Raw genomic sequence first — 12650 nt, 5'->3', positions numbered from 1 at the left:
TGGGAAAAACTGGTGCACTTTTTCATGTAAGATGGACTCATTTCCCAAGTTAATTATTGCAGCTTTTGAGACGATAGAATTAACTAAGTTGGAATTTGGAACATCTCCATTGTGTCCATCAGTGTAAAACATCTAAATCCTGCATAGAATAGGGTTTAATGTGTACTGTGGAGTCTGTGTGAGTATTAGAACTATGGTACATTTTTTATTGTTTTGGTTCTGTTCTCCTGCAGAACACATTTGGAACAAAGTAATGGTTATGACAGTGCCGACATTCAGCTTTAAGGATCTGAAGGAGTTCACAACTCAACAAGTGTTCAAAAATCTATCACAAAATCTGCAATTTGTTCATGTCTGCATTTCCTGAAATGATGTCTCTATCAGCAAGGCAACATCACTGTCTTTATCTTTCAAACGATTGTGGAAAAATGTCCATTTAATAATGGGAGGAGGCTGAGTTTTGGGCAGTTTCTGGCACAAGCTTGACATTGTGACATCATGATTGGGAATAAAATTACTGTTTCGTTAAGGTTATGGGATCTTCCTCATCATGGTTACGAAAATAAAAACTGTACACTTATGACCATTGTTAGATGAAAACAACAGTGATCGCTGGCTGAAAATGGAAAGCAAAAAGTGAACTCCGAACCCTGTCTTCATAGAAATTACATTTCCATACAGCTAAAATGGAGATGCAAATATGATTATTGGGCAAAGTAATTGCAACTATATTGTGTCCACAACTATGTCAACATAGTGAGGATGCGCTGGATTGGTGAGCTTTGCAGCATTCTTATGTATTGTAATTTTATAAAGACATGTTTTAAAGCCAAGTCCTGAATTAGCTGTCGACAGTTATGTTCTACTTTAGACTTTTGGAAGTATTGAATACTGGCAGTGAAATACTGTGGTACTTCAGACATCTTAAAAGCCTGATTATTGTGAGCAGGTTCTGAAAGGTTCTCATATTTATGAGATCCCTAAGTAATAATTATCTCGAAATGATAAGAAATACATCTTGTTAATACAGGATCCATATCTCGTAAGTAGGAGATCTGTACAGTATATCATAATTATGAGATAGGGTCTCAAACTCAGTCTTTGATTCTTTTTTTGTTGAGTGCCATAAATTAGACAAACACAAACACATGATCACATTTACAGCTTAAATGCATAACTGCTTGTAGATAACCACACCTGGATGAGTGCGAACCTTAACCCACACATTAATACCTGATCTTCTGCTAAACTCTACATCACCTCCTGACTTTCTCTTCTTCTCATCGTAATTTCAGAGGCCATTAGTGAACTTGAATGTTAACATTTCTTTTTTAGGAATGGAAACTGCAAATGCTGAATTTGGGAGGACAGTTCCAGTTTACCGACAATGAATAACAACACTTTTCATATGCAAAAATTTACAAAGTACAGCAAATACACAATATAACATGCAATACAAAATATAAGTAGAAAAAAGCTGATGTTTAACGGCAGTGAGTTTAAAGATATAGAAAAGTAAATAAAGTAAATGTAAAAAAAAAAATAGACGATCGTGTTTGAGGTGGACAATGGACAAGAAGTACAGATGAATGCAAAGTAGGACATCAGCTCGAGAATACTGGATACCAGACTAAAATATGTGGATCTGGAGCTTTTAACCATCCCCAGCACAATGGAGATTTTTTGTTGTTGTTGTTTAAAGAGGCCACACACTTGTCATATCTCTAGCATACACACTACCAAAGTTTTACCCAGTTCCACTGGATTGTTGGTAATGCACCAGAAACCTGAGCAACGAGCCAGCAAAGGCAAAGAAAAGAGATTCAACATATTGCAAATGTTTCATGAGGAAGAAAATGCATTCAGCATAGTTATTACATCTCAAGGATACACAGTGCATTTTAGTGAAAGAGACTGAATGTAAATGTTGTGTTTGTTTTAGAGGACAACTCCAAAGAGTACTTTTAGGTTTAGGTTACAGTAAATCTTTCAAGTGAGGAGCTTTGTATTGATACAAGTCCAGTCCTCATTCTCTGATGTGGATTCACAGGACTTAGGATTAAAGCTGAGAAGCATCACTTTACCCGTACAATCATTAATGTTTTGTTTAATTTCAAATTAATTACATCTCCAAAAATCACAAGGGTGTCATCATCCTAACATGGGCAACGGTGGTTGAAGCAGACGTTTCATATCTCAAAAAACAGCCTCTGTTAAGTTTAAGTCAGGTGAAATGTTCTTCGTAGAACTCTAACCTCATGAATCCACATTAGCTCAGTGAAACGTTTAAAGCGTGAGTGTTGAGAAATGAATATGTAGATTCGTTAATGATGCTGATTGCACTTACATTAACTAGAGATTTGTTGCAGTTTGAATGATGCAGAAACAATACAGATAGAACCATCTGAATAATGACTTTGATTGAAATGTAAATTACCTGAATGAATCAGTTAAGAATTTAATAACAAACGCTGGCATATATGAGGCTTAGAGTTTAAAGTATTGTGTTAAACAGCCTTTCAGCCCTGACAGCATGAATACCATATTTTGAGAAGGATTTTTTTCAACACAACAATCCAAAAGTAAAAATAACACTGCATTTATTCATTGTTAGAATCACACTGAATTATGTGGGTGCATACTGAATAGTAAAGGCAAGACAAAACAAGGCTGAGGAAGAGTGATGAAGGCAATGTCAAGTTTCTGAAATTGTTTCAGGTTTTCCTCTTTTCTCTGTTTTTTTTTTTTTCTTTTTGCTTTGCTGTATTTTTCCAGAGGAACACGAGATTCAACAAACAACTGCTGTCAGCAAACAAAGCAAACAAATTACACAGTCAGTCCTCATTGTAACATAGCTGTGATGGATGATGATGTGCCCTGAAAACACTGTAAGAAATACTCGCTGTTATTGTAAGTGCTGCTCTTGCAAATAAGAGGGATGTTTTTGAAACTATATTTAAGTTCCTCCCCCTCAAAACAAGCTGCAAACTATTTATCACATTTCACTGATACCAATGTTACATTCCACATTACATGCGCTTCATTATCTGGAAAGAAATGGCTTGTCACACAGCAGTCAAATTAATAATGCAAATAGTCTCTCTGCTTTTCCCTAACATCTACAGGGGGGAGAGTATCTTGTCACGGATGTGTTTAAAGCCTGGCCAGTGTTCAGATAATTAGCTCCTACTTCAGTCAGAAAAATCCAATTAAGTGGGTCCATAACTGCTGGTTAATACTGTTTTCTTTAAACAGCCATAGATGAAAAGAAAAGTACGGTATGCGTGTGATCAAAAATGGTCACTTGGGAGACATAAGGAAGGTTAAGAGAACGGTGATGATCTGTTTTCAGTTGGACTTAAAAACTTTCCATCAACCAATTAAAACCCTGACTATAGCCTTGGCCATATGCACATGACAGCCACCTCCCCTCAGAGAGTGCTGCTACTGTTATCTTGTGTTTGGATTACCCTGCATTAAACATCTGTGTCTCCTAAATGCCACTATTTGTCGCCTCTGAAGTGTCTCAATTACCAGTGATGCTATCGGGGCCTAAGTGGACCCGCACAGTGTGGGTTGTGGGGCATTTGTTAAGTGGGGCTTTGTCGTCAAGTTTCAGGGTTAATGTGAAGTGTGAGCTAATCCACTGGCCACTCAATAGCTTTAACAGCGCATGAAATCTCTTTTGTTAGTAAACCCTGCGCTTCAGGCCATATCTGAAATTGATCACTGTCCTCTCTCCCGTCCTCTCATTGGGGCTTTGGTGGAAGGAGTATCGACAGACATCCCTCTTGAGGAGAAATAGGAGAGGGACTGATAGAGGCTGCTGGGAGGATTGAATAAAGGCAGTGGAAACACTGCTGACAACACTCCAGCCCCAATGCTTGTATTGCTTAATCTATCTATCTAGCTGCTTTTCTCCGTTTTAATATTGACGTTTATTATGGACTTTTATGTGACTGAAGATTCTTACATGTTCATGCAGCGATCAACTTTGATTTGACTTAGCTGCTTGAGTTGTCTTGAGGCCTGTGAATCCTGTCTCATGAAAACATTTACCATGCTGTGAACTAAAGCTACTCGCCTGCTCATGATATCAGTGATACATGTGATGTTTAGAATAATTATTAATGGTTAATATTTTTCCTTTAAGATCCTAACAATCATAACTGTTGTACAACAAATGAACATTTGTGCAGAATTGCAGCTCAGAGCAAACATTGAAGAAGTCAGGTTTGTGGGATGTGTGTTAAGGATCAAGCATTGTTTGCTTCTAACTGGATGATGCAGAATATGTGATGTATTCTGAATAATGATAAAAAATAATAAATAATGTTTGGGGCATGTTAAATTTAATGAACTAACAAGGAGGAAATGGACTTTCGATACTAAGTACCAAAACAATTTTTGCAAGTAAAGGGAATCTGGCCATATCGATTAATGTTAACATAAAGATGATGATGAGCCTCTAAAAATAAACAAGCTGTTGCTGAAACTGATCAACGTGCAGGTCTTTTTTCTACATTTTAATTCCAGCTCTTTCTAACAAAACCTATTACCAAGTACCAGACTTGTGTTAAAGGACCCGTAAAATAAAGCTAAAGACACCTGCCTGTTACATATGTAACAGATTGTGTGTTTAGATTATTTTATTCAGTTGCGTGCAAAACTTTGTTAGAAACAATTTATTTTCATAAACATAATATTTAATGCATATTCAGGTAGTATAAATGTGAATTAAATATTCTAGTAGCTCCTACTATAATATAATTGAAAATTATATTGGTGCAAAAGTTTGCATCCTGGTTAATAATTTAAGACTTGAGTTTAGTTAATTTCTGATGAAGAATCATTTGTACAAAGCTGCATTAAATATTGTATAGATGACAAAACTAATTTTACTCTTTTTGGCATTTTGAAATATGGTGATGCAAATTTAGCAAATAAGTATATATATATGACTTTTAGAACAAATATGACATTTACATTTGTTTAGATTTTTTTTTTCCAAAGCAATTTACAAGTTCCAACTGTGCTGGGTTCAGACAACATAATACGACCCTGAAAGTTAGCTGAGACATTTGATTGTTTTATCTTGTACAGTTCTATGGACATAAAGCAAAACAATGTCTCAAGCCAATCTTTGGCAGCAGAGAACAGAGAACAGGGATCAAACAGCCACCACAGTGGTTAGTAAATAGTGGGTTCTACCGCTTTGGGCCACGATCTCCTGACATCAGTTATTAAACTTATGCATCCATGCACCTGACAAAAACACCTCATTAAGATTTTATTGGAATGAGGTTTAACTAAATAGCTCCTACTGTGGCTAAACTACTGGAGTTTTACGAACATGCGCCCTGTTGTTGGTTCAAATACTGAGACAGATGTCAGTTTGACTGTTGCCCAGTGCTACTTAACATATGTTGGACTTGGCATTCATAAAGTCCAAAAAGTCGGTCAGAAAACCATGGTCAGTCCTGCCTCCTGCTTTTACTGTAATTACTTCATTAGACTATCCACTGCTTAAATTAAAAACGAATTTTTAGTTTGTGAGCAGCAGCAGCATGTACAGCATTTTATGAATTCACTTCACCTCTTACTTGTGTGAAAGAACTGTATAATGTTTTATTCTAAAAGGAGAAAACAAGTGCAAGATAACGGCATGTTTGCAAGATGGCAGCACCAATGTTTCCCAAGTGAAACAATGGGGAATTTTTTTTACTGAGTACGTGGTCTCTTGCTCTGTCTTGACTTCTCAACTGTGGAAGGGTAGATGGTGAACTGGGAATGAACAAATGGATGGAATTGAAGAAGCTTTGCCTCCACTCAGTTAAACTCTTCAACTAGAAAATGGTCGACTAATAGTATTAAGAACCAAAATGACAAATGGAAAGTTATATATTCACAACGCCCAGTGCAGACAGACATTAATAACTCAGTTTGAGACATTTGCTGAGCTGAAGTATTGATTTTTTTTTTCAGGGAGATAGTGCTCCCATCAAGTCAGAAGTAAATCAATAAAAAAGTTGCACCAAAACTAGTCTATTGTACTCAACATACATCAAACCCATAAAGTTTTTTGCTGTAAAAACAAACACACTGTAATTCTTAAGCTCCCATAAACAAACCATTAAATCCATTAGAGTGCTGTCAGTCCATGTTTTTATTGTGCTTGTTTGAGAAGAGGCAGACCACTAAGTGCTAAGTTGTCAATCCTCCGTATTCAACCTGTTAAGAGCTCTGTTTGCGTATTATTATGTACATTGTTCTGCACCACTTTAAATGCCTTATTTTGTTCCCCAATCACAGCTTTTATTTATTCCCTTCATTCTCTCCCTCTTCCTATTTGATATTTTGCCAGCGACCAAAGAGGCAAATCCAACAGATGTTTCCAAGGCCACCGGAGTGAAACAAGCAAACACTCATTTGATTTTTTTTTCATTGGATTTTTTTTTGTCTTTTTTTTTTGGCAGCAATTGGGACTTTTCATGCCCTCTCTACAAGAGAGCACCATGAGAAAACTTTTCTTTCCTCAAGTGTTGGGAGGAAAATAAAGTTCTGGTGCCGTGGTGCGTGCTCCCAGTGTGTGTGTGTGTGTGTGTGTGTGCATACGCTCTCAGCAATCTAAGCTTTGAGTGAGTGGCAGCTGATGGCTCTATGTCAAACTTTTAAATATCTGTCTCTCTCACCGCATTTCTGCATGTGTGTGTTTCTGTCCTCTCATCTCCAATAGGCCATGTTTTTGACTGCAATCAGTCAGCATCAGTTCCTTTAGCTGGAGCAATACCTCCCTCTTACCAAATTTCTACACCGCTCCCCTCTACAGCAGCATCTTCTGATCAGCAGCACCCTCGAAGCAGGCTGCTATACGTGCGGTGGGGACTGCATGATTCTGTGACACATGACAAGTGCTTCAGCTCTGATCTGTTTCCTGTAAAGAATCATTAGCTGCAGAAAACGCAGCTGTGTCGCGCAGGTTCACAGCTCAATCTCTACAATCCATCTCCCTCACTGGATTCTTCCTCAGAGCGTGTGGAGACACAGACAGCTCTTCTCTCACACTTCCATTACCATCTTATTTATTTCATTCTCTAATGAGCTGACCTTAACGAGCACTGACAGCATGTCTGGCGTCTGGGCCTCCTTGTCACTGTCACTGGGACGACCTCCTCCCAAGTGACAAATCTGTGTCTAAATGGGGATGTGAGAGGCTGCTGGGCTATGTTTAACTAGCAGGGCACCTACAGAGAAAGCGTTATCTAAGAGTTTGACTTCACATTTTCATTGCAGCCTCTCAATTGTTCTTTTTTCATTGTGGCTGATTGTCGAAAGATTTGGGGTATGAGATGAAAGCCATGTTGTCAAGCTGTCGGTTTCTCTGCTTGACACCCACTTGGAAGTTGAGTAAGTGCCATTGGGGGGGGCTCTTGTGATGTTACAGAGAATTGCACTGTTCAAGTTCCCTGTGTCATCTTTCCCGCTGTTCATAAAGGCAGTGTGACCTGTCTCTGCTTCCTCTGAAAGAAGTGGGACTTGATGTGCATTAGCTCCACCTCTTCTACAGACAACAATGTTACAGAAACTTGAAGGACAACTGTTTTATAGACATTTTTATCAAAAATAGATACTTGAAAACATGTGAGCTTCTAATTTTTGTCCTCCAAAATCTATCAGTACAGTAATAGACAAGGATGGTATGGCGGTACACTTGTGATGAACTGTATCTGTCTGAGTTACCGTACAGCAGAGGAATAATAATAACGCCTCCTGGTAGAATTAGACTGATGAAACCATTAATTCTGTAAACACAAATTGCACTGAACTTTTCAAATCCTCAACAAACTACGATGGCAAACGCTAATGAACAATTTATCTCAATGAATTCATTTGTTTCTCATTAGTCAGCACTGCAGTCTCTGGGTTTTTCATGTGCATTGTAAGTCCCTCTCCTGAGTATGTACAGAAACTAGCCACATTTTTTTTTCGCCCTGCTTTTGTCAGCATTTGTCAGCATCAGTAAAATGCGTAAAATGTGAATGCTGCTCAATGCACGTTTTTGAATGACTAACAAGGACTGTAATATGAATAATAAGTTAGATTTCTGGAATTTATAAATAGATATTAACTGAACTATTAAATTTAGTAACCACTATAGTAAAATCATGTAAACCAAACTATTCTGAATAACTAAACGTGAGAAATAATTTCTGGAGTAATTGCATGGTGCTAATCAAACAGCTTGATTGTCCACTGTGGTTCTCTCATCATAAAATTTCTGTCTCCTTCAAAACTATTTGGTCCCCATGCACCACACACCCACTCACCGTTTATTAGTCATGTTGAAAAATCATAACATGTAGGTTGGAGACAAAGGAATCTACTCTGAATTTACTTTTTGTGATAGTGTTATGGCCCATAGCTCAGAAATTATGATAAGCCAATTCACCCAAAGTCTGTGATTACTGTAACCTAGAGAGTTTTATTAAAGAAGGATCCAAACGTTATGTGTGGTGTTGTTTTCATGTTACACACAGTGCAATTTAAATTCTATTCTTAAACTCAGAAGCCTAGCCCACTAACCAGCTATTGCAGACATGGGTGGACTGAAAGGGCCTCCAGGCCACAGGCCCAGGGTTTCAAGGGAAGCTTTTGACCTGAGCCTCCGAATAAAGTGTCTGTAAATATTGCTACTACAAAAAGTTACAAAATGAGTTAATAAAAAAGAAATAAAAGACATACAAAACAGTTAAGATGAGATACAAAATGTACAAAACCACCACATAGATACGGTAAAATGTGCGAGCACTGACAAACAAACCAAAAAAATGACATGCACAAAGACGCTAAAGAGACATAAAGCAATTAGTCACAATTATTACATGTGATTATGTGTTTGATCACAGACTTGATCCATGTCTGCCATCTGTGGCCCTTTGTGTCTTAATCCATCCATGGCTGTAGAGAGAAAAGTGAAAAATTATGAAATACAAGTCATAAGATACAGTTGATTATCCTTTAAATTACTTTTATTGGCCACTTGCATGACATACACTGATAATTGAATCTTACAGTTATTCAAAAAAGATTATGATGTTTCACAACATTATGCAAATATGTTTTTCCTCAAACTTCATTGAATAAAAGTACTGTATTGAATAAAAGTCATCAGATGTCAGCTCTTCTTACTGTCTTACTGTGTCCTAAAGGTTATGTGAGCCCTAAATTTTTTTCCAGTACACCGCAGTGTAAAAGGTATGAGTCAGAAGACGTTTTCATGATCCCCATTTCCAGTTGATTTAATTCTAAGTTTCTCTTTTTATTACTTCACATTTTAACCAGAATATGAATAAGTAAAATGTTCTGCTTTTGCGTTTCTAACAGTGTGCATAACAAATGTGAGAGGTTGGTGTGGCATTTTTGCTATAATTAATAGATTCTTGTGTTTTTATATTTCTCTCATTTATTCAAACTGGTCACAACAGCGCTGATGTTACTGTCAGTGTTTCTCTTTGTGCCAGCTGTAAATGCTCAATCACATTTTTTCCAGATGTTGATTACCTCATAAAGGCAAACTATGTCATTCGATCTCTGTTTATTCTCTGTCTGATCTCTGTGTGCCTTTTGAGTCAGTACAGCAGAGTAGCAGCACTGTACAGAGTGGACCTAGTGATGAGATTGTTATTGTCAAGTCATGAATGAACTTTCAGTTTCAACAATTGAAGATGTAATTTAATGGAAATATTCAATAACCAGCATGAATACATCATAGCCAAGATAAAATGATTTTACCATAGCAGGCACGATAGCTAATAGGATGGAGATGTTTTCACATTAGTAATTCATTGCATTAAAATTGACAAAATAGGACGTAGTAGGAATAATTACAAAAATGTAGTAGAAGTTCATTTGGACATTTATGTACACTAGTCTATGTACAAAATGCACATATACTAGAGAAAACCATCGGAGTAGATAATTCTTGCGGTGGTCCAAATTTTTACACAGAAGATGAACAAGTTGCTGTGAACATGACTGCTTTTATGCCTGCAGCTATCAACAGAATTCCTGTGAGGATCATTTCTACTCCCCTGCCATTATGGTCATAATAGTTTCATTAAATAACCTGAATATTGTATGAAATGTGTTGTTATATAAAGAAACCACTAAAGTTATGCCAGGAGGGTGCTACCAAGAATACTGAAGAAGAATGTGAGTGGGGCATTCAACTTGACTTTGTCTATTAACCAATGGCACGTCATGACACTACACTATTATATGAGGAGAAAGGGTTTTTAATTCTGTATTGTATCAATAATAATTAATTACATTCAAACAAGGTCAAGGGCTCAAATGAATAAAAACATTAAAAAAGGAAATAAAATGTTAGTAAGAGTTATAGATATAGGGTATCCTGCTTTTTTAAGTACAATGTATGTCATTTGTAAATGATCACAATTTGTGTTTAAACATAGATATCATGCTTGATGTCATCTCTGAAGTAGTTTACTGAAGTAGTTTACTGTTTGAACACAAATGCAGTCACAGTTACAAACACCCTTTAGTAACTGTGCTTAACATTAATTTATTTCCATAAGGAATTTGCTTTCTTTAAGAGAGTGATATAAGAATATTTATGTCAATCACATGTTCAAGCTTTAAAGGATGCCTTTACTGATATTAAACTTCCTTTTTTTGGTTCTAGTTTGAGAAGTCCCTGTAAATGAATGCCATTAAACCTGCCTTCGGCTTCCATATATTAAAATATGTATATATCTACTTCTAGCTAACAAATTATGAACACATTGCTGTTTGTCTACTTAATTTCTATGTATAGAAAGGAAAAAAACGTGATTTTATGTTTATTTATTTGCTGGAAATCCAGAGGCCAACATCTTGATGACTGTGCACAGCATCCCAGCGTACTGTCATCATGGACAAATTGAGTATAATCATAAACAAAAAAGTAGAATTGCACCATCAGACACGATAACAAATTAATGGACTGTACCTGCAACAAGTGCTGTATCCAGAAACTCTGCAGAGTTTTGAGAGACCTACTGTATAAAATACGTAATTCCCCTGAACTCTGAAAAAGTTTGTTTCTGTTGTGACTAGAAAAATCAAACCAGATACAACATGACAGTTAGTGAGTTTAAAGGGATTCATAGCCTTTCTTTTTTTACTTTGGACAGAGTCAAGCTAGCTGGTTCCACCATGAATGTGTGTTTAAAGGACTTAATATGGTGCAGCCTGCCAGCCATGCTGATAATTGGTCCCCGCGGTCAACTGCAGAGGCCAAGAAATCTATCTATCTATTTATCTATCTATATCTATATATAGATATAGATATAGATAGTGAGAGAGATAGAGAGAGAGGGTACGAGGCGCCTCACAGCTAGAAGGTTGCGTGTCACTAAGAATACGCATTTAAAAAAGTTTAATAAATGCATGATGTCATAGTCAACAAGTAACCAAGTGAACTGAAGAAAATTATCAGGATAATTATTTTTGCCAAAATTGAACAGATGTGGTTTTATGTGACCATAAGAACAGTTTTCTGGGATTTCCATTCTCACAAATCAAAGTGTAATCAAATTATTCTGCTTCATTTTAATGTACACCTTATCACATTATATCAATAATTCAAACAGAGCAGAAAACAGATTGGGCTTCATTATTCATGTTGTACGAGAAATCCATTGTGTGAATAAACACATATGGCAGTGCCAAGTCTGTCTCACTGTGCCACAGTGTCTTTCCTCTCTGATTATGCACATTCTGTGAACATACAGTATGTTTCTGACAATGGAAAAATTGGTAATAAATACTACTGAGGTACTTTGAAGGCACTGCTTGAATCATATTTCTTACTTGTGGCACATTTCTGCTGCACTTGCAAAGGTGTGCTGGGTTTGTGAGCACTTGCCAAAGTGTGAAAAGGTACACTGCTATTGTCATTTTCCAGATCCCATGTATCGTGCTTAATGTGACACGGTCTCACATTACAGTGGTAAGGAAGAGTCAGGTACAGGAAAATCTATGAAAAAAGAGGATTAAAATTTTAGTCATGTATATATAAAATGGTGCTTTGGGCAATATTGAAAGTATTTGTAAGGGCTCAGTCTAACATCCTTTGATCACAACAGAAGCAGATGTGGACTATAGCATCTCATGAGTTGGCAAATTTCAGCATTCAGACTGGCTTGTCTTCAGACTGCTGACTGCTACAATATTGTGCAGTAAAACTCTGAAGGTGGATGTGGTGTAAGGCTTCGAAGTGAATAACAATGACTGAAGGTACAATAGAAAATGAGTTTACTGTGTTTGTATCAATCTACAGCTATTTTATCTTTATCTCTGTCACAGCACATTTCTGATGAATCTTCCCATATTTAAACCCAGACTCCTGAAAACAGCATGTTTCTCTAGAGCAAGGAAACAAAAGCACGAGTCAGCCTCAAGTTAAGCTCTCAGCTCCAACTCAACACTCAAGATTCTAATTACTTGAATGAGTCTGGGGGACTAGCTGCCTTGTCACTGATGCCACGGAGCCAACACAGCTTTTTGACCATCCCTCTGTGTTGCTAAGTAGTACCCCAATTACTTGTTGAGGGGTCATGCACAGGGAACCCAGAGAGACTTGCTGC

The sequence above is a fragment of the Channa argus genome, chromosome 13 (assembly GCF_033026475.1).
Source record: "Channa argus isolate prfri chromosome 13, Channa argus male v1.0, whole genome shotgun sequence".
Classification (NCBI taxonomy): Eukaryota; Metazoa; Chordata; class Actinopteri; order Anabantiformes; family Channidae; genus Channa; species Channa argus.
The sequence above is the reverse complement of the archived record's forward strand: the minus strand, read 5'-3'. Positions refer to the sequence as shown.